Source organism: Piliocolobus tephrosceles, chromosome 18, assembly GCF_002776525.5.
Source record: "Piliocolobus tephrosceles isolate RC106 chromosome 18, ASM277652v3, whole genome shotgun sequence".
In the NCBI taxonomy this organism is placed as follows: Eukaryota; Metazoa; Chordata; class Mammalia; order Primates; family Cercopithecidae; genus Piliocolobus; species Piliocolobus tephrosceles.
In genome coordinates, this window is record NC_045451.1 from 34359600 (window position 1) to 34380615 (window position 21016).

General features: G+C 40.9%; 1 protein-coding gene across 5 annotated transcripts in view; it reads left to right on the forward strand.

The window, feature by feature from the left end:
* Window positions 1-797: 797 nt before the first annotated feature.
* The window catches only part of SMAD2 (SMAD family member 2), a 94895-nt gene continuing 74676 nt past the window's right edge, over window positions 798-21016 (forward strand). For 2 of the 5 annotated variants that reach the window (XM_023207590.1, XM_023207593.1), the window contains exons 1-2: window positions 798-1186; window positions 1554-1639. The gene's annotated coding sequence lies outside the window, so the exon portion shown is untranslated. Of the gene's footprint in view, window positions 1187-1388; window positions 1640-11051; window positions 11151-21016 lie in introns of those variants that run through there. The other 3 variants (XM_023207591.1, XM_023207594.1, XM_023207592.2) reach the window with 2 other exon arrangements.

A 21016-nucleotide genomic window follows, 5' to 3' on the forward strand; every position in this document is an offset into this window, starting at 1 on the left:
CCTAAGGGTAAAAGCAACAAGGTTTTCCCTGGGTGCGGTTATGGCCTGGGCAGTGTTAAGTTTAGGGCCTTGCTGCCTCCTGTAGGGCAGATGTGCAAGCTGGGGCCTAATCGCCGCAACGGGAGAAAAAGGGGAAGGGAAGATATCCCAGCCATTAGAAGACATCGTGACATGCGTTTCTTTTAGACTTCACAGACCCTTTGGGACGTGGATTATTGATATCATTTTTACTGAAGACGGAACCAAGATTTAGGTTAAACACTTAAATCTGGCATCCCCTACCCGGGCCCTAAGTGCTCTCCAAAGACTCCACCTCTGGGCTTATTTACATCGCGAACCCACCCGCGTTCAGCAACACGAGGGCCCCGCCCACTCATTTGCATAGGGCGCGCCCAGTCGCGGGACGGGTCCTCGGGCTTCTCCCAAACCCCCTTTCTCTCCTAGGCGCGTCCTCCGGGCTGCCCGGGGCCTCCCAGTGAGATGAGCACGTGTCCGCTGCCGGCCTCACGACGGACTGTGGACGAAGCGGCAGGCCCCCACAGGCCCCACCCCACGACGCTAGCGAGGGATCGGGCGGTCGCCGGGAATCGTCTTCCCGCACGGCAGGGCGCAGGCCTTCCCCCCGCTGCCCCCGAACTCCGGTGGGAGCGCGCCAGAGTCCAACTCAAGCGAAACCGCGGGCGTCCAGCCCCGCCCGGCCGCGCCCCGCCTCGCCTCACGCTAGACTGGGGAGGCGGGACCAATCAGCGAGCGACGTCTCCCTTCCGATTCGAGGCCCCCGACGCGCGGCTCACACCCCGAGCTCCCCGCGTGCTGATTGGCTGCGGGGGCCGCCGGTCCGGCCGGGAGGCGGGGCGGGCCGTAGGCAAAGGGAGGTGGGGAGGCGGTGGCCAGCGAGTCCCCGCGCCCCGCTCGCCCCCCGGCCCTGCCCGCGGCGCTCGGCCTCGTTCCATTCCTCCTCCGCTCCCTCCGTCTTCCGTGCCCGCCCCGCGCGGCTTTCGGCCGGCGTGCCTCGCGCCCTAACGGGCGGCTGGAGGCGCCAATCAGCGGGCGGCAGGGTGCCAGCCCCGGGGCTGCGCTGGCGAATCGGCGGGGCCCGCGGCCCAGGGTGGCAGGCGGGTCTACCCGCGCGGCCGCGGCGGCGGAGGAGCAGCTCGCCAGCCAGCAGCCCGCCAGCCGCCGGGAGGTGGGTGCGTGGCGCCGCGGCGGCCGGCGGCCGAGGGCGGAGGGCGGAAGCGGAGGTGGGCTGGCGGTGGAGGGCGCGGCCGTGCGGGCGGCCGGTAGGGCTGCGGACGCGCGCCTGAGGGGAGGAGGGGCAGCGCGGGCGCGCGCGTCCTCACCCCCTCCTTCCCCGCGGGCGGCGGCCAGGCTCCGTCCCCTCCCCTCCCCTCCCTCTCCTCCCCTCTCCTCCCTCCCCTCCCTCTACCCTCCTCTACCCTCCCGCGCGCCGGGGCAGGCGGCCAGGCCCGGGCCTGGGGGCGGGGCGGGAAGACAGCGGCCGGGAGTGTTTTCAGTTCCGCCTCCAATCGCCCATTCCCCTCTTCCCCTCCCAGCCCCCTCCATCCCATCGGAAGAGGAAGGAACAAAAGGTCCCGGACCCCCCGGATCTGACGGGGCGGGACCTGGCGCCACCGTGCAGGTAAAGCCTGAGCGCCCGCGGGCCTCCGGCTAGGGGTGTGTTTGCGTGCGTCCGCGGCCGGAGCGATGGGCTGTGTCACATGGCCGCGGCGGGTGGGGGCTGGGGTGTGGTGAGTTCGGGGGCTGTGGGTGCGCCGGCCCGGGCATGCAGGTTCGGGGGCAGAGAGCCGGGGAGGTACGGTGCTCGGCGGCCCGGCGCTGCCGCCTAGCCTGGCGGGGGTGGGGGTGCCTGCGTCCCTTCCCCTCGCGGCTCTAACACTCCATAGTTTGTGGTTCTGATTTTTAAAGCCGAAGGGCCAGAGCACTGGTTTCAGGAGTTGTCGGGAAGCCTTGTTAGGGGTGCGTAATACTTTACCTCCACTTTTTTTTAAGGTCCCCTAACCTTTGTTAACCATAGTAGTCTCGGGTTTTCCATGGCTTGTGTGTACTCACAAACACGCACACAGCTGATAACTGTGATCATCCTTCACTCACTTGTGAAAGTTGTTCTGCGGGTGGAGCCTATTAGTTTTTATCACACGCTTTTGGAAAAGCCCTCGAAGTGATTTCTTGTATTTCAAACTTGGTTTTCAAAATTGCAACTTCGTTCTCTTGGAGGGGATACTATCTTTGGGTCAGGTCCTTTTTTGTCTTTTATTTATCCTTACGATTTCCTTTTGATCCTAAACAGAAAATACCTGGGTTGGTTTTGTTATTCCTTCCTCTTAACACTTTAAAAGCAAAATACCACCAGTGTATTGTCAACCAAATCTTTTAAAAAGAAATCTCCGGGGAAAACGAGTTTGCAAGCAGCATTTTCCATCAGTCATGTCTTGTTTGTTACAATTCGGACTATCTTAAATTTGGGTGTGTGAAACTTTTAAAACGACATGTGTAAAATGATTGTTAATAAATAAATAACTTGGAGTAGTTACATCTTTTTAGAAATAGTCCTTGCAATGTGAATTTCCAAAATTCTTTTTCTCTCTTCTGACTTAATATGAATTGAACCTGATAGTTTCGTATGAATGAATCGCTGATAGGATGTTTTCCTTTAGCCTAATAATAAATTTGCTCTTATGCTGAAAATTTGCTATTCTACTTTAACCCCCGTTAAAAAAGTTTCCATCTTACAGAGAAATTAGTCAAGTTGTTAAATGGAGTTTCAACAGTTTTAATACATGAATCAGTGAAGCAGAGATGGAAGAAATAATTTAAAATGAGCTTCATAAATATACCATAGTTTGAGGGTTTTTAAAAAGTTTGCCTTTGGAAAACCCATACAAGATATATAAAGAATTTCCTTTGCCAGAAGATCATTTAGCAAACGTTTATATTAAATTCAAAAGTAATACTTTTATTTTTAAAGTTTCTTATCCTTTGCCGTAAACTTACATTTGGTAGTAAATATAAATAGTTCACATCTTTCGGCATTTCTAAAGAGTGTACCCACTTTTACTATAAATATTAAATTCTATTGGATTTAATTGAGTTCAAGGCAGTTCACTGGCCAGGTTTAATGTAATGTGATTGGAAACTTTGATTTTGGGGTTTTAGTAAGAAAATGCTCTTAGAGCTTGGTTTTTATACTTAGCCACACCTTCTTAAGTGTGGCCACAAGCATTGTAGGTGTTCAACAAAACTTTGGTTTTTCAAGGTTGTAACCTACGTATACTTAGTCATAAGTGGTCATGTCTCTACACAGTCTGTACGCTTCATGAAATAATAGTCTTTTAAGAAACCGTGCAGGATAATTTCCTGTTGTTTGTGACTTACCGGGCTTGGTATGTGTTTTAATTCTTGTGTAGGAATATTGGGGATGGTTTTGTGTATTTCAACAAAACTTCTCTTTGATAGGAACAAAGGTTGTTTCTATTCTACTTCAAGATGGCCAGAGGTGGTTGTCACCTTTTCATTTTCACATTGTAAATATTAGAATCATGTTGCTATAATCTGGTTACTTCACCTTTGGGGGAATATATGTGAATGGAAAAGCTCAGTTTAGCTGTGTAAACTGTTGGGCAAAGACCTATTGAATTTTTACATTTTGCAAATTTTGTCAGTTTTAAAAGACTTTCCTTATTCTTTTTTGGTTTTGATTCTGTTGGTTTTGTGCTTTAGGGCTCCAAAAACCTCGTTTTGTAGCAGCTTTAAATACAGGTGTTTTTGTAATGCATATAAAAACTGTATTTAGTGCAGCCTGGCAGATGGAGATTTATTCATATTCTTGGGACAAAGAGTCATTTTTAGAGGGTGGAGAGGGACATGTCTTTTAGATTCCTAGCCTTCTGATGGGTGTGGAAGAGCCATTTTTAGGCCCATAGTTTCTGTAAGAGGTAAGATGTTTTCCACTAAGTATTCCAAAGGTATGTCAGAAAATGTGAAACGTAAAGAATTTAAAACCAGTTTAGGAGAGGTTATGCATTTATTTTCAACAAATAACTTGTATTGAGCAAGTAGCATTTGTTCATTTATTCAACAAACAGCTTTTTCTTTGTGTCAGGCTCTGGACTAGGCAATAAAGTATCTTACCAGCAAACAAGTACACCCCTGTTCCTTAATGGAGTTAGAAAAGTGGAAACTCATGTCCCTTGCCCAATTCTCCAGTGTTCAGAGTAAGACAGTTGTTAGTGTACAAATCAGGGGCACATGCGTTACTGAGCCATTCCTAAAGTATGCTTGCCTTGCTTCCTATCACATGTAACGGATAGCACTAGGGAAGATGTGAAGTGTTAACTCAGTGTCACTGGGAACAATTGTCACCAGTTTTACACAGCTTATACAAACTGAAGATACAGCCAGTCTTTCAGAAACATGTTTATTGCTGAACAGATGTACACTTGTAGAACTAAGCTTCATCTGACCTTAATTTGATCACTTATTGCCCTTTAGTTACAGAAACTGGTTAAGGAAAGAAAGCAAAGTTGAATAACTCAGGTTCCAGTGGAAGGATCAGGAATAAAGTGTAAAAACAGGTAGTTAAACCGAGACCCAGGATTGGACAGCAGTCTCGTGTAGTGGAAAGGCCTTGGGTTTTGGAATCAGAGAGCCCTAGGCTAATATTTTGTTTCTCAGTTACAATATTGGGCAATTTACTGCTTAACCCCTGACGGTTGGTTTTCTGACAGAAAATGGAAGTAATAACCCCTTCCTTATTCAGTGATCACAATTAAAGTACCTAGAACATTGCCTGAGACATAAGGGTCCTCCCAAATGATTTCTTCCTCTCTTGTAGTTGTGGGTTTGTTACTTGGGCTTTTTCTAATCCAAATGATTTGCCTACACTATTATTACTGACCTATCATAAAATGTATATGAGAAGCAGACAATGAACAACAAAGGCCTGGGATAGCCAAATTGTCCCAGTCGATCGCTTAAAGCTTAGGAGAGCCTTGGAGCCCCTTAATAAGAACGCATTGGCATTTACTTAAAGTGTTTCTAACAAGCAAACTTATCTGGCTTCTAAACCTGCACTAGATTAGAAACAAGTAGATTATGGGTACTGGGGGAGGTTTAAAGGGGGTGTGGTGGGGGCTGGGTAGTAGGATGTTAGACTAGTGTCTCTTGTAAGAAAAAAACAGATAACAGCCCGGTGAGGATAACAGAGATAATCTACAAGACACAAAAATAGTCAAAGCCTGACTAGCATGTCTGGGGCCATTGAGTGCAGGACCAGACCTGAAAGCATAGTAACGAATGTTCATCAATTAGCTTAAATCATGTTTGGGAAAATCTTTTTAAGAGTGCAGTTATCTACATAATATACTTTAGATTGTCACTCAGAATGATTAAGAAATGTTCTTAAAGGGGTTGAAGATTGTGCTATAGCTTACGGTTTATTTCATGAAAGATCCACAGTACCTGTTATGACCAAGATGTTTTCATTTGTTTTGCCATTCAGACAGCCATTCAGATTCTAAGCTGAAAGGATAGCCAGCAGTAAAGAAAGGCTGTCTCAGTGTGGTAGCACCCTATGCCACCCCCTTTCTTCAGAGTAAGTAATTTTTTTGTCAGTCTACAGAAGTATCATAAAATTTCACTTGTGCTTTGACAGTAGCGTATGCTTTTCACTGTGCTTTGAGACAGAGTATGCTCGAGATTTCTAGGGTAAAGCAAGAGTGGATAGTTGGCCAGTCTCTTTGTTGAGGGTTTCTTGACTCTTGTAATGTCTGCCCAGTATTAGCATTGATAATACTTCTGCCCAGTATTAGCACTGTTAAGTTTTTTGATCTCGTTTCTTCTAACCTTATTTCAGGGTTACTTTTTAAACCATCTGCACCACCAGATAATTATTGGTGACCTTGTAATGTGTAGCCTTGGCTGTTTTTAAAAATCGGATTTTTTTTTTTTTAGCAGTAGTACAAAAAAAAGTACTAGCCTTTTTGGTTTAAAAATGCATATTTGGAGGCTTATTGCTTGTCACTGATCAATTTTGATCATTTTTTTCAGGTTGGTGTAATTGTGATGTATTCAGTTAGGACATAATTCAATGCTGATTCTAGATTTACATCTCAAAGATAGCTCTCAGCTTCAGTTCAGCAATTTCATGTAGGAAGAATGTAATTTTTCCAAGCCAGGTGGATTTAGACACTGCCTTTAGTTTGGTCAGATAGCCAGAAATACTAGGACAATTCTGTGTCTTCTGTGCTTGCCTCACATTGTACAGTGTGAGTGGTTCTCCTTGGCTCTGTGGGTTCCTCTTATTTGTAACTGAGACACATTGATAGGACAGGTGCTTGATGTAGCTTTAGATTTGTACTCTTAAGAAAATAGAAATTCTAATGTGATTAATTCTTATCAAAGTTTGTAAATTTATTGTGTAATTGTCATTAATTCTCCTAGGTAGCCCTGTCATTTTTCAAAATCTGGTTTTACATTGACCTCAAGGCTGTAGAGTAGTGGAAAGTGAGAACAGACTTTAGTTGCTTCTTTTTAGTACACGTGTCTACCTTAATGTAAAAATGTGCATTTCCTTGAATAATGTACAATGTCATACCTTCCCTCATTTTGTGGGAAAGGGGGATGTAGTTTTACATTTAATATATTCAGTAAGAATAATCCTGAGTGAACCACTGGTGTTCCATCTGTTCATTAGTTTGAGTCTCTTAAGTCAAAAAAGACTCTTGCTCTGAGGAAGTAGCATAGTAAATCTGTGATCTTATAGTTTGCCTATATTTAAAAGTAAACTACATTTTCATATGCTGCTTCAGCTACTTCCAGAAATTCTATAAAGACATAATGGTTAAGGTCTTGTAAATGTCAAGGAAATGTTCCGTCCTCATCACATCTTTCATTTCAGAATGTGGAGTGGTGAGGCCGAAGGCAGTGGCTCACGCCTGTAATCCCAGCGCTTTGGGAGGCCGAGGCGGGCCGATCACTTTGAGGTCAGGAGTTTGAGACCAGCCTGGCCATCATGGTGAAACCCTGTCTCTACTAAAAATGCAAAAATTAGCTGGGTGTGGTGGCAGGTACCTGTAGTCCCAGCTGCTTGGGAGGCCGAGGTAGGAGACTTGATTGAACCGGGAGGCCGAGGTTGCAGTGAGCTGAGATCCTGTCACTGCACTCCAGCCTGGGAGACAGAGTGAGACTCCATCTCAAAAAAAAAAAAAAAAAAGAAAAAGAAAACGTGGGGTGGTGAATCTTTTTTGCAGAGTCCCCTGTATAAAATCCTCATAAATGATGCTGTGGAAGCTGGCCCCGTGAGCCTTCTCCCTTGACTTGAATGAACTATTGAAACTTTTTTGTTGACTAGAGGTACTTTATCTGTGACAGTGAATGCAAATTTTCCTTATTGAGATCAGCTTTTAAAATTCTCTCTCTTTTTTTTTTGAGACGGAGTTTTGCTCGTTGCCCAGGCTGGAGTGCAACGGTGCGATCTTGGCTCACTGCAACCTCCGCCTCCCAAGTTGAAGCAGTTCTCCTGCCTCAGCATCCCAAGTAGCTGGGATTACAGGCATGCGCCACCATTCCCTGCTAATTTTGTATTTTTAATAGAGATGGGGTTTCACCATGTTGGTGAGGCTGGTCTGGAACTCCTGACCTCAGGTGATCTGCCCGCCTCGGCCTCCCAAAGTGTTGGTATTACAGGCGTGAGCCACTGCGCCCAGCCTAACATTCTTAATAGGCAGTTAGGTTGTAGTTCATTTTAGCTGATCAGTTAAACATTTTTTTTTTTGTAACGTTTTAGTTATCAGGAGGGTCCAGCTTTGGCCTGAGGTTGTGCCTTGGCCTTTTCTGCTCTAAACCAGTAGTAGTCAGACTTAAAACATGCACACACCTGCGCACACAGCAACAACTAGAAAGCCTTGAGAGAGAAATACGCAGGGTTTCAAAATGTAAAGCAGATAAAAGGAGTAAAGCTGTTTTGTAGAAGGAAGAATAGGCGGTTGTTGAAGTCCTGCCTGATCAGTTTTCCTCTTATCCTCACCACTAGGAAGCCTTTGAAGCACTACTGAACAGTAGGTCTTGGAGAAATTTTTGCTGTAGACCTGCTGTATCTTAACAGGTAGCTGCCAGCCACATGTGACTATTTAGCACTTGAAATGTGGTTGCTGTGACTGAGAAACTGAACGTTAAATTTTATTTAATCTAAATTTAGATAGCCATATGCAGCTGATGGCTACTGTATTAGACAGCACAGATGTCCAAGGACATTTACATCATTGTATAAAGTTGTGTTGGGTGGCACTACTCTAGACTTTCCTTTAATTGAACTTTTACGGCCTGGGGACCCCACTCACGTGATTTGACGTGATATTAGTTGCTGCTTCAGAAGAGGGTCAGGATAGACTGGGAATTTGAAGAGCAGTTGGAGTACTTGTACTTTATATTTGTGCTGATTTGAGTCTGGGCCTGTGTAGTGTTGTCATAGGTGCTTTTTTTTTTTTGTTTTTTTAAATAATCTGGGAGTGATAAACCAATATGTAAGTTATATGTTTACAAGTTGATTATAGAGTTGTGGATTCCACAAAACTCATTATAGGTGATAGGAATATAACTCCTAGGTAAAAACAAAAACAAAAACAAAACAAAACAAACAAAAACGAATAGGTAGTCTCTTTACACAGCAGTCCCTATTTAATGTGAACTTTTGCTAAAATAATAATTTTCTTGAATTAAATTCAAGCTTGCATTAGGTGTGACAGTCCATAAAGTTGAACACATCAATGTTTTCTGTTTGCTTTTGTTTAAAAGAAACCACCCATCATTCTCCATGAGGGCCAACCTAGGTTTCCAGTTGGCAGTGTCTTTCCTCACTAGCTTACGCTTTGGAAAGAACATAGTTATAGTGATAATTGAAAAATCTGTTTTTAAAAAATTGGCTTTTATGTATTTTAATTTTTTTGAGGTTTTCTGTTATCCCAGTTACTAATGAATTATTTGACTAAAATTCTGCTGCTTTTTTCTCTGCCTTGTAGTATGTTTGAACATATATTGCTAAAAATCTGGGTCTCCATAGAGGATTGCTTCCAGGACCCTCCTGCAGGCACCAGAATCTGAGAATGCTGAAGTCCCTTATATAAAATGGTGTAGAATTTGTTTTATGCACGTTTTATTGTTATTCTTAAATTGTCTCTAGATTACTTAATATCTAATATAATGTAAATAGTTGTTATTCTGTATTGTTTTAGAAATGATGAGAAAAAGTCTGTGCATGTTCAGTACAGTCACAGTTTTTTCCTGAATATTTTTTATCCATGGTTGGTTTGATCCGTGTATTTGGAACCCACAGATAAGGAGGATTGACTGTACAGTGATTTTATATTATTTCTAGTATAGATGTTGCAGATGAGGCAGCACCATCATATTTAAAGTATGTTATATTGAAATAATTAACTTTGGTTTTCTTTTGAAATAAAAATTCACATAGGTATTTGGGGAATATTTTGTATTTCCCTGCAGTTTGAAGACTTGAAATTTCTCTTCCCTCCATACCTTTTAAAAGTGCAATCTACATTTGCATTCTACATTTAGTCACTATCTGTCCTTGACTTCAACTTTGAGAAATTTTTTTTAACCATTTTTTTTCACATTTCCCTTCCTACTGGCCTTCCAGATGAACTGCCAAGTTTAGCAGTCTCTTCTCAATGATCATACCTTCTTCAGTGTTTGCTGTTATTGTTTATACTGTCTTTATCTAAATTTCTTAAAATGAGACAGACACAAGTTAGGCCCATTCTTCCTACTGTAAACAGATGAAAATGTTGGATAAAATATGAAACAAGTTTTCTCTTATGTATATAGGTTATCTTAAAGGGGGAGGGAAAGTGCCCAGGTACCAGAAACTTAGAAAAATCAGTCAACTTTAAGGAAAGTCTGGCTGTGGGGCATTTACTAGAGATAGATTCAGTAGCTGGGGCTGAGATTATAATACCATTCAATGAAAGGAGACAGAACTCTGGGAACTGTGTGCTTAAAAAAATTAAAAAATAAAAACTGTTCTCATATCATTGAAACATCTGGGGCTTCTGGGAGAAAGAAGCCTCAGACCTCTCTATGGAGGAACTGGAAAAACAGGCTTTCGATGGACTTAAATATCACAGCAAGGCAAGGCAGGGTCAATGAAAACAAATCTACAGCTGCATGTGGAATAGTGAATTTTTATATACATAATACATGACTGCAATCCAAAATTCAGGCATATGCATTGAAGAGTCTCTTTATCAGTCTGTTCTTTGCCATACAGTTGCCAATCTCAAAGTTTTGGAATTACAGGTGTGAGCCACTGTGCCTGGCCAGATGTGTGAATATATCGTTAGTCCTCTGTTGAACGTTTAGATGATTTCCAGTTTTGTGGCATTAAAAACAATGCTACAACAAATAACTTCGTTTATATAGCATTTTGCTCCTTTGCAGGTTTGTCTGTAAGATAGTTTGCTAAGAGTAGTTCAAAGAATATCTACATTTGTAATTTATTTTAGAGAATGTGCTTCATTCATTTTTTTCGAATAACACATGCACATGGTATAAAAGTCAAAGAGAACAAAATAGTAAATACTGAGAAAACTAAGTCTCCTTCACATCTCCTACCTCCCGGTGCCCAGTTGTGTTTTCCAGAAATGTAATCACTGTTACTAGCTTCTCGTTTATCCTTCTAGAGTTGTTCTGTCCAGTGTGATAGCCACTAGCCACACGTGGCTATTGAACTCTTGGAATTGAGATGGACCACAAGCGTCAAATACACACTAATTTTCTAACAGTACAAAAATAGAATGTTGAATATTTCAGTGGTTTTTAATACCGATTGCAAATTGAAATAGTATTTTGGATATATTGGGTTAAATTAATAAAATTATTAAATTATGATTTCATCTTGTAATTCCTGTTGTGATGGCATCAGGAAATGGGATCTTTGGGAGATAATGAGCCCTCATGAATGGGATTAGTGCCTTCATGAAAGAGACCCTTGTTAGCATTCTGTCCTCCATGTGTAGATACCCGAAAAAAGCGGCAGTCTGCAACCCAGAAGAGGGCCCTTACTTGGAACCTAACCATGCTGGTACCCTGATCTCGGACTTGCAGCCTCCGGAACTGTGAGAAATAAATTTCTGTTGTTTATAAGCCACATAGTCTATAGTACTTTGTTATAGCATCCTGAACTGACTGAAGCACACCTGTTTTCACTTTTTTAATGTGGCTGATAGAAAATTTAACAGTACATGGTTTGCATCCTGTTTCTGTTGAATAGCACTGGTCTAAATAAATCCATACATATATAAATATGTACAAATATAAGAATTCTTGTTTAAAATTTTTTTCTTTTGCATTGTAATCTTTGGAATCAGAAATCTGCTGAGATGTTGGTAAAGAGTGGTTAAAAACTGTTCTTTATGGCCCCATCAATCACCCTTATCCATTTATCATTATAGTTCTCATCAGTGAAGGTTATGCTTCCATTGACATTTACGGTGTTCACTTTGGAGAGAAGGTGCCATTGTTTTGGCTTCGTCTTTTTTTAACTTGCTCCGATTTGCACTGGTTGCCTCTATACCTAGTACACAGCAGTCATCCTGAGATTCGCCCTCACTAGCATATTAGGGATTGCCTTCATTTTTTCTTCTTTGTTAGATCTCCTGTTGTTTCTTTATGTGTATGTGTATGTGTGTGTGTGTGTGTGTGTGTGTGTGTGTATATATTTTTTTTTTTTTGAGACAAGGTCACACTCTGTTGTCCAGTTGGAGTGTAGTAGGGTGATCATGGCTCACTGCAGCCTTGCACTCCTGGGCTCAAGTGTAGATCGTATTCCTTATTGTTTTGCTAGTATCTCCTTTTGATGAGACATATTCTTCAGGACCTTCCTGGAGAGTGTGCTGGCGTGGGGAGGGAGGGGCGGGGGCAGTAAATACTTGGAGATATTGCATGTCTGAAAATGCCTTTGTTCTGGGTAACATAAGTCTAGGTTGGACTTTTTTTTTTTTGAAAGATTATGAAGTCCAGGATTACGAAACCATTGCTCTCTTGACTTTATTTACAGTGTACTGTTGACAAAACCAAAGCCGTTTTGATTGTTTTCTGTATAACCTATTTTTTTGTTTTTTTTTTTCCTCCTTGGAAACTTTAGGCCCTTTTTTTGTCCTTGGCATTCTGGTTTCGCTACCATGGGCATTCACGTAGGTTTGTTTTCATTTATTTTACTGGGGTCTTGATGGGCCCTTTCCATCTGGAAACTGCCATCTTTCAGTTCAGGGGCTTTTTCTTAATTTATCTATTTGACCCCCCTACTCTGCATCTCTGTATTTGAAATTGCTGTTGGGACATTGGACCTCTGGAACCAGCCTTCCAATTTTTTTCGCTTTTTCTCTACTCTTTCCTGTCTTTCTTTTCTCATTTCTGGAAGATTTCTTCTACTTTATCTTCTAGCACTTCTATTGATCTTCCCCCCTATTTCTGCTGTCATGAGCCATCAAGCTACGCAAGAGCTGTTCAGTTCTCTGAATGCTGTGTTTGAGAGCATGCTGCTCTTTCTTCAGGGTTGCTAAGTCTTGTTTCTCTGGCCATATTGATGTTTTAAAAATGTTTTCTTCCTCTGTATAGTCTTTTCTTGAAGCTGATTTTTTTCTGATTTTGTTTGACATTTTTCCTCAGATAAAGTAATTCTTAAGAAGTGGGGATCTAAAAAGCTGATCAAAAACTGAACGTGTGGGTGAAACTTGTATCCTTTCAGTTTCACTGGAGAGGGATCTGAGCAGGCTGTTTGTTGGTAAACTCCCAGTATTAGCATCTGTATGCCTTTCCTCCTGGGTTGGTCAGGTACCCTGGTGAAGTCTTTTGATCTGAATAACTGGGCGGAGGTCTGGCTGCTAGTATTTGGGAGCCAGAACCCAGTGGAGGAAGAGGTTTGGGAGTTGACGTTTAGCATAGTGTGCTTATGTTCATTAACACCCTCTTTTCTTTCTATTTATACCCAGGCCATCTCCTAGTCCAGGGATTGTTGTTTTCCCCTTTGCAGAAAGTAAACGTTGAGGCAGAGGATTAGTTAACCAGAGACAGTAGGGGCGCAAATCTAAGAACTGAATTCTTCTCTACAAAGCTCTAACAAGTACCACCTATTACTCCTTCCCCCACCTGGCCCTCAGTTCTTGCCGTGACTTGCTGTTGGTTCCTTAACTTTTTGAGGATTTCTGTGTTAATCGTTTGTGTTCAGCTTTCCCTACAGCTAGCCTAGAGTTAGTAGTTTCTGATCTGTTCAATTACTACTCACCCATTTTCCAGCCATTAAAAGTTTGCTTCTGTTTTCTCCTTACCTCTTCTCCCTATCATGAGGTTTCTGCTTTTTAAATATTCCCTTGGTCGGGTGTGGTGGCTCATGCCTGTAATCCTAGCACTTTGGGAGGCTGAGGCAGGAGGATCGCTTGAGTCCAGGAGTTAAAGCCTGGGCAACGTAGGGAGAACCCATCTCTTAAAAAAAAAATTCTTTATTATGGTTTTTAATAGACTGTTTTCATCTGCAATGCAATGATAAGTTAAAGTTTTCCATTAAAAATTTTTTACCAATAACTCTCCAAAAGAATTGAAATAGAATAATGTGTAACTCCAAGTCAGTGGGGATGAGGGGTGCAAATGAAGAGAATTTGATCACTCCAGTATAAGGCAGGGAAGAATAAAAAAGCAAAGAAAAATGGATAGATACTAGAAAACACAAAATAAGATGGTAGAAAATAAGCTCAGATATCTCCATAAACTCAATACGTAATCTCAGATTAAACTTGCTGGCTAAAGGAGATCAAAAATTTAAAAAATCCAGCCAGCTGTATTTTACAAGTGAAGATGTTCCTAAAAGTATGATGACATAGTTTAAAAGCAAAGGAATGGAAAAGAGATACTAGGTGTAATTTATAAGGTAAAATTGGAAGAATTACAGGGATAAATCAAATCTGTAATCGTAGTAGAAAATTTTAATGTAACTCTCAGTAATTTATGAAAAGGTACATAGGTAGATTTAAAAAACTACAAGGTTATAAAGGATTAGAAGAGTACAATTAGCAAGCACCCAACAATTACAGTTGATACATTCTGTAAGGAGAATCGCTTGAACCCATGAGGCAAAGGTTGGAGTGAGCTGAGATTGCACCACTGCACTCTAGCCAGGGCGACAGGGTGAGACTCCATCTCAACAACAACAACAAAAATAGTACCTTTGGTTTAGTGTATGTAACTAAGTTGAAAAGAGTGCCAAGATTGATAGAGGAGAAAAAAAATGGACAAATGTATTGGAAATGAAGAGGTGGTGTAACTGCAGACAAATTGAGATTTTAAAACTGCAAGAATACTGTGAACAGTTTTATTTCTTTAAATTTGGAAACAGGTAAAGTGGACAATTTCTAGCAAAATAAATTACATAGTTGGCTTAATAAGAATTAGAAACTTCACTAGATTATGATTTAAAAATTTAAAAGTCGGCCGAGCGCGGTAGCTCACGCCTGTAATCTCAGCACTTTGGGAGGCTGAGGTGGGCGGATCACGAGGTCAGGAGATCGAGACCATTCTGGCTAACACGATGAAACCTCGTTTCTACTAAAAATACAAAAAAAGTCAGCCAGGCCTGGTGGCGGGTGCCTGTAGTCCTAGCTACTTGGGAGGCTGAGGCAGGAGAATGGCGTGAACCTGGGAGGCGGAGCTTGCAGTGAGCCGAGATAGTGCCACTGCTCTCCGGCCTGGGCGACAGAGCAAGACTCTGTCTCAAAAAAACAAAACAAAAAAAAGAAACATAAAGTCATGTTGGAAATATACCTATACCAGACTGGGCGTGGTGGCTACCACTTCGGGAGGGTGAGGTGGGTCAGCAGTTCGAGACCAGCCTGGCCAACATGGTGAAACCCCATCTCTATCAAAAATAACAAAAATTAGCCAAGCATGGTTGCAGGCGCCTGTAATCCCAGCTAATCAGGTGACTGAGGCAGGAGAATCACTTGAACCCAGGAGGCAGAGGTTGCAGTGAGACAAGATTGTGCCACTGCACTCTAGCCTCGGCGACAGAGTGAGATTCTTTCTCAAAACAAAACAAAATAAATATACCTGTACCAATATAAAATTTTAAGTCCTCAAGGAAAACACCAGACTGCAAATGAAAACCCCATATGGACAAGTGCAACCAAACATGAGGAATTAACTCAAATCTTACACAAAATGTTACAGAAAAATTACTTTGCAAGGCTACTATAATCTTGATACCCCAACTGGATAGTGTGAGAAGGGGATATAGGCTGCATTCTCACCAATGAATGTGGCAATAAAAATTGTAGTTTGTAAAATGTTAGCATTTACTCAAAACAAAAATACCATGACTAATTAGGGTTTGTCTCAGGAATGTAGTGATGATTAAACATTAGAAAACTCGTAAATGAAATTCATCATGTTAACACATTAAAGGAGAAAAGTCATATAACTTTGGACAACGGGAAAGCATATGATAACATTTAGTGTTTCTTCGTGACAAAAATTCTTAGAAAACGAATACAAGAGAACTTTCGAAAGAGTGTTAAAAAAACACAGAGTACTGACAGCATAATTCCATCTATATGAATTTCTAGAACAGGTAAAATTAATACTCAGTGACAGAAGTCAGTAGTTGCCTGGGATGGGGAGGGTGGACAGACTGAAAAGGGACATAAGGGAGACATCTGAGATGCTGGAAATGTTGTCTTGTTTGGGATGGTGGTTACATGAGTGCAAACATTTGTTAGAATTATTGATTTCATGCTCACTCATGGCTCACGACCCTCAGTTTAGAGAAATTGTAGAGTGCAGCGTGTGGTGAAATGTCTCATCTAGATAAGTGTGTGTATATACTAGCTTGCAGTGTAAAATGTACTTTTTACTGTGGGACTTTTTTTGGTTAAAAAGTTTGAAAGCTTCTGCCCTAGAAGAGCTTTTACATAGTATAAAATGATATATGCCAGCGTATTAGTAGCAGGTTGTGAGAGAGGAAAATTGGGAACCTAACTAATCATCCAGAGTGAATGGACAATGAACTGTACTAGTCATAAAATGGAATGCCATGTGACAGCTAAAATGAATGAACTTAGGATTTAGGATTATATATGTATCAGCATGTACTGAACAGTATCAGACTTTCATATAAGTTTATAAAATGTACAGAACTGTATTGTATGGATACAATATGTAGCAAAACTGTTAAGTGACCATGGGGGAACATCAGGATAGTGATTATCTCTGAGAAGCAAGGGGGGGGGGAAATGGTATCAAAAAGGAATGCATGGGGAGCTTTAGCTGTATCCATATCTTGTCTTATTTCTTACATCTGATCAAGTACTGCAAAATGCTAAGATATGACAGCTAGATGGAAAGTACAAGAGTGTTCGGTATAATATTTTTGTACAGTTTAAGTCTCCATTTACAATAAAAACCAAGATACCTGGAGAAATAAGGAAATTTAACAAGATGTAAGGTTTTTTATGGAGAAAATTATGCAACTTATCAATAGATAAGAAATAAATGGAAATATTCACTTGCATAGTAGGAGTACTTGATATCATAAATATGTTTTCCATAAACTAATATAAATTCATTGCACTTCCAGTCAAAATCCTGTAGGATTTTTGTAGAACATGCTAAACTTAAAGTAAACAGCAATACTACACATCTGAAAAGTAAGGAAGGAGGATCACCCTGGCAAATATCAAGACTAACTAGAAAGCAGTAGTAATTAATATTCTCTTACATTGATGTTAAGTGTGAACAAATAACAGAAAGTGTGCGATCAGTACTTTATTTAGTATGAATTTGCTATGCGGCAGAAGTGGCATTATGACTTAGCGGAAGGTAAACCTGAATACACAGGCTGTCCTTATGAGAGATGGTTAGGTCACTGTCTCACCTCTTAAAACCAAATTTCTGATCTTTCTTTTAGAAACTTTATTTGAAAAGTAAAACTGAAGTGTCCATAAGAATATCTAGAGGGGATTCTCTGTATTACATTGGGGTATTTATTTGTGCCTCACATTCCTCATTTGTAAATAATAGTACCTACCCCAGTTGGTTCTTAGGATTTGGAATTCTTGCTTACTGGACTCTTAGTCTTAAGCACTCAGTAAATGTTTCCTACCATATTTAGAGGCAGAGCAAGATTTCTTTGAAAAGAGGCAAGGTTGTGTCGTAAAAGATTTTTAATTAAAATATAACTTTATGTGTTCCAAAAGACAATATAAAATGAAAAGTCATTCTAAGGATTTGGAGATTTTTTTGTAATACATACTCAGTGATAGAGTTATGTCAGAATAAAAACAGTAAGAAAAGGACCACGTAGTTGAGGACTCTGCAAAGAATATGTACTGTTTAATTAAATGTGCAGAGAATGCTATTTGTCAACCTAGAGTATAGAGTTAATAACTTGAAGGCTTTACTACAAGTTCAGGATAATTAGAACTCTTACCTTATTGAAACTTTTCGGTGAGTAATCTTAGAATCCTAATTTTACTGAGATATCATTTGGTAAGCTGACTTATTCAACTGTAAAGATAAAGTCTTTGTGTTCTTTTGAAATCTGCATTATGTAAGTATCACTTATTTGCTGAAATTAGAATTAGTGTCTGAACTTAGATTTCAATTCTGCAGATGTTGAACATTTATTTCAGTAGAGAATTTGCTGCCACACCATTGAAGGAAATCTCTATATTCTGTAAATGACTCATTCATATTTTGATGGCAACTTGATCATAAGTCTAGTTTTCTTTTTTGTGTTTCATTTGTTTTTAACCTGGAACACATCGTTATCTGTTCCTTGTCAACCTACATTCAGTCTATTTACACTTCAAAAATATTGGCTAAAAATACTTCAGTTTTTAAAATAAAAGCTTAACTGAGATGTATTATCAGCATTACTTAACAACAAATGTTATTTTATTACATAATTTTAAAATTTTCCAGAGATATTAGACAGATGTCAGCCAGCTGTGGTTACTGAGATATGCAAAGGTAAGGCTGGTAACTTTAAGTGTTCGCTTAGTTCCAAAATGGTTTTAACTCCTCTTGGAAGACATGGGACACTGAAATCATGTGGCAATACCAGGTCATGTGGCCATTCAGATGACCCAGAATAGGCTTAACTTAAGGTAGTTTCATTTCAGTGAAGAAAAAATACTGTAAAGGTTTTATAGAAAACTTTTAGGAATACAGCTTAACTCATAAGAAACATTTCTCCTGACAAAAGTGTAACAGAAGCTGGGTGCGATGGCTCATGCCTGTAGTCCCTGCGCTTTGGGAGGCCGAGGCAGATGGATCATCTGAGAGGTCTGGAGTCCGAGACCAGCCTGGCCAATATGGTGAAACCCCGTCTCTACTAAAAATACAAAAAATTAGACTGGCGTGTTGGCACCTGCCTATAATCCCAGCTACTCCAGAGGTTGAGGCAGGAGAATTGCTTGAACCGGGGAGGCGGAGGTTGCAGTGAGTCAGGTCACGACCTTGCACTCCAGACTGGGCAACAAGAGTGAAACTCTGTCTCAAAAAAAAAGTGTTACAGAAACGATTTACTCTCATTCCTCCTAATGCTGGAAATCACTTTTGTTTTTGCTGTTTATACAGAAGCTTCATTTTTTATTCATTTTTTTAAGCTAAATTCTTATGAATGGAGTAATTGAACAAAAGATATAGATACTTCTAGAGAGATTCTTCTTAAATTTTGCTTTTTCTATCAGTTTTTCGCAAGGAACAGAGATATTACTCATGTTAACTCAAAAAGAGATTTTGTTCTGAGGATATGATTGTGGAGTTGGAACAGGTCTGGACAGTCCTCAGAAACCAAGCCTAGAGACTGGCCGCTCTGCTTTTCTTCAAGACACCAGTTGTCTCAGCTAGCCCCAGCACACACCCTTACTTATACATTGATTGCTGTCTCCCGAGTCTACTGTATTTTATGCTGTCTCCTGGCCATGTGATGAACATAGTTACTTACATAAAGGCATGTATAAAACTGACCCTTTAGCCTTCAGGGTTGTTTCTCTTTCCTCATTCCAAATAGTGATGAATGTACCACTACATGCTACATTAGGTAGTTGGTCTCATTAGTTGTGTTTCAATCCTTTTCCCTAAACTGCACATCCAGTAGATCAGCAAAATGCAAATTGTCACTGAAATAAATGAAGTAATACTCCTATCATTAGCAGTAATTTCTGTCTTCAGCTTTTTAATCTGCACTGGTCTTATTTTCCCCTCATCTTCTACCACAGTGCTTCCTGTGCACCATATTTTAGTGATAACCTAAATTTTTCATCTCTCCTAGAACATTTCCTGTCTTTAGAAAACATGCTGAACTTCCCACCTGGTGTACTCTCTCTCTTAATACTTGTGCTCTGGTGTCAACTTTAGTGACACCTTTCCTTTCCAAAGGTTGAATTAATCCTGTTCTCCGTGCTAGGATAAGACTGCTGCATACTACGGTGTCTGTAGTTGGCTCCTCTAGAGCATATTTTGTGGCACAGAGTAGGATTCCAACAGGGGCCAAAGGTAGCCAGGTACACTTTTTGCTGCCCAATAGTCCCAGGTCTTTAGTTGGTAGATTATTACGTGTGTTTGATGGAGTTTTGTGTATTTGCTTTGTTTTATCAAGTTACATACTACAGTGCTTATTTGTGTGTTGTATTACAGTTTAACCGGGCTACTGTTAAGTTCACTGTTGCTCTTTTATTTGCATTACAATTCCCTAGTTATGTGCAAACCTCACTTTCCCACCATTTCTACTATATTGCTGAAGAAAGTTACATAATCCTATTATTGACTCCTTTCAAATTTTTAGTGTTTGAACCCTAGTTGGACTCCCATTGCTGATGCAGTATTGTTACGTGGCATTCCATACATCCCTAAAAAGGTTGACATGGCCAAATTTAGGAAATTTGGCATGCTATGTTGCCTCTTCCTGGAGGGAGGCCTTGGGACCAGTCTCCTGAATTGAGCTTGAGGACGCATTAATTTTTTTTCTGTTTTGAGTGGCGTGAGTTTGATTATATTAGGTTGTGGCCATTCTTTTCTTTTCTTTTCTTTTTTTTTGAGATGGAGTCTTGCTCTGTTGCCCAGGCTGGAGTGCAGCGGCGTGGTCTTGGCTCACTGCAACCTCTGTCTCCTGGGTTCTCCTGCCTCAGCCTCCTGAGTAGTTGGGAGTATGGGCACTTGCCACCTTGCCCAGCTAATTTTTGTGTTTTTAGTAGAGACGGGGTTTCACCATGTTGGTCAGGCTGGTTTTGAACTCCTGACCTCGTGATCCACCGGCCTCAGCCCCCGCCTTGGCCTCCCAAAGTGCTGGGATTACAGGCGTGAGTCACCACATCCAGCAGTTAGGGCCATTACATTTTCTAACAAATTATACCAAGGGCTGAATATCTTCAGTTTGAGGACTTTTTTGAGAACATTCTTTTGATCATTTAAAGTTCTTTTTTGAGCTTTTACTTAGTTTCTTTTTTAGTAAATATACAGTTGACCCTTGAACAATGTGGTAGTTGGGATGCTGTCCTCCTGCACAGTGAAGAATCTGTATATAACTTTTGACTCTCTTAAAACTTATTACCTGCTGTTGACTGGAAGCCTTACCAATACATAAACAGTTGATTAACCCATATTTTGTATGTCACATGCATGATAAACTGTATTCTTTAAACTAGAGAAAAGAAACTAAGAAAATCATAAGGAAGAGAAAATACATATACTATTCACTTAGTGGAAGTGGATCATCATGAAGGTCTTCATCCTCATTGTCTTCATTCTGAGTAGGCTGAGGAGTAGTTGGTCATGCTGTCTCACAGGTGGAAGAGGCAGACTGGGAGTCAGGCACATTCAGTGTAACTTTATGAAAAAAAGTAATTTTTGCCTGACTTTTTTGCATTTTCATTTCTCTGAAGATGTTTCTGTGTGGTACCAATCCTCCTTACACCTTTTGCTTTAGTTTCAG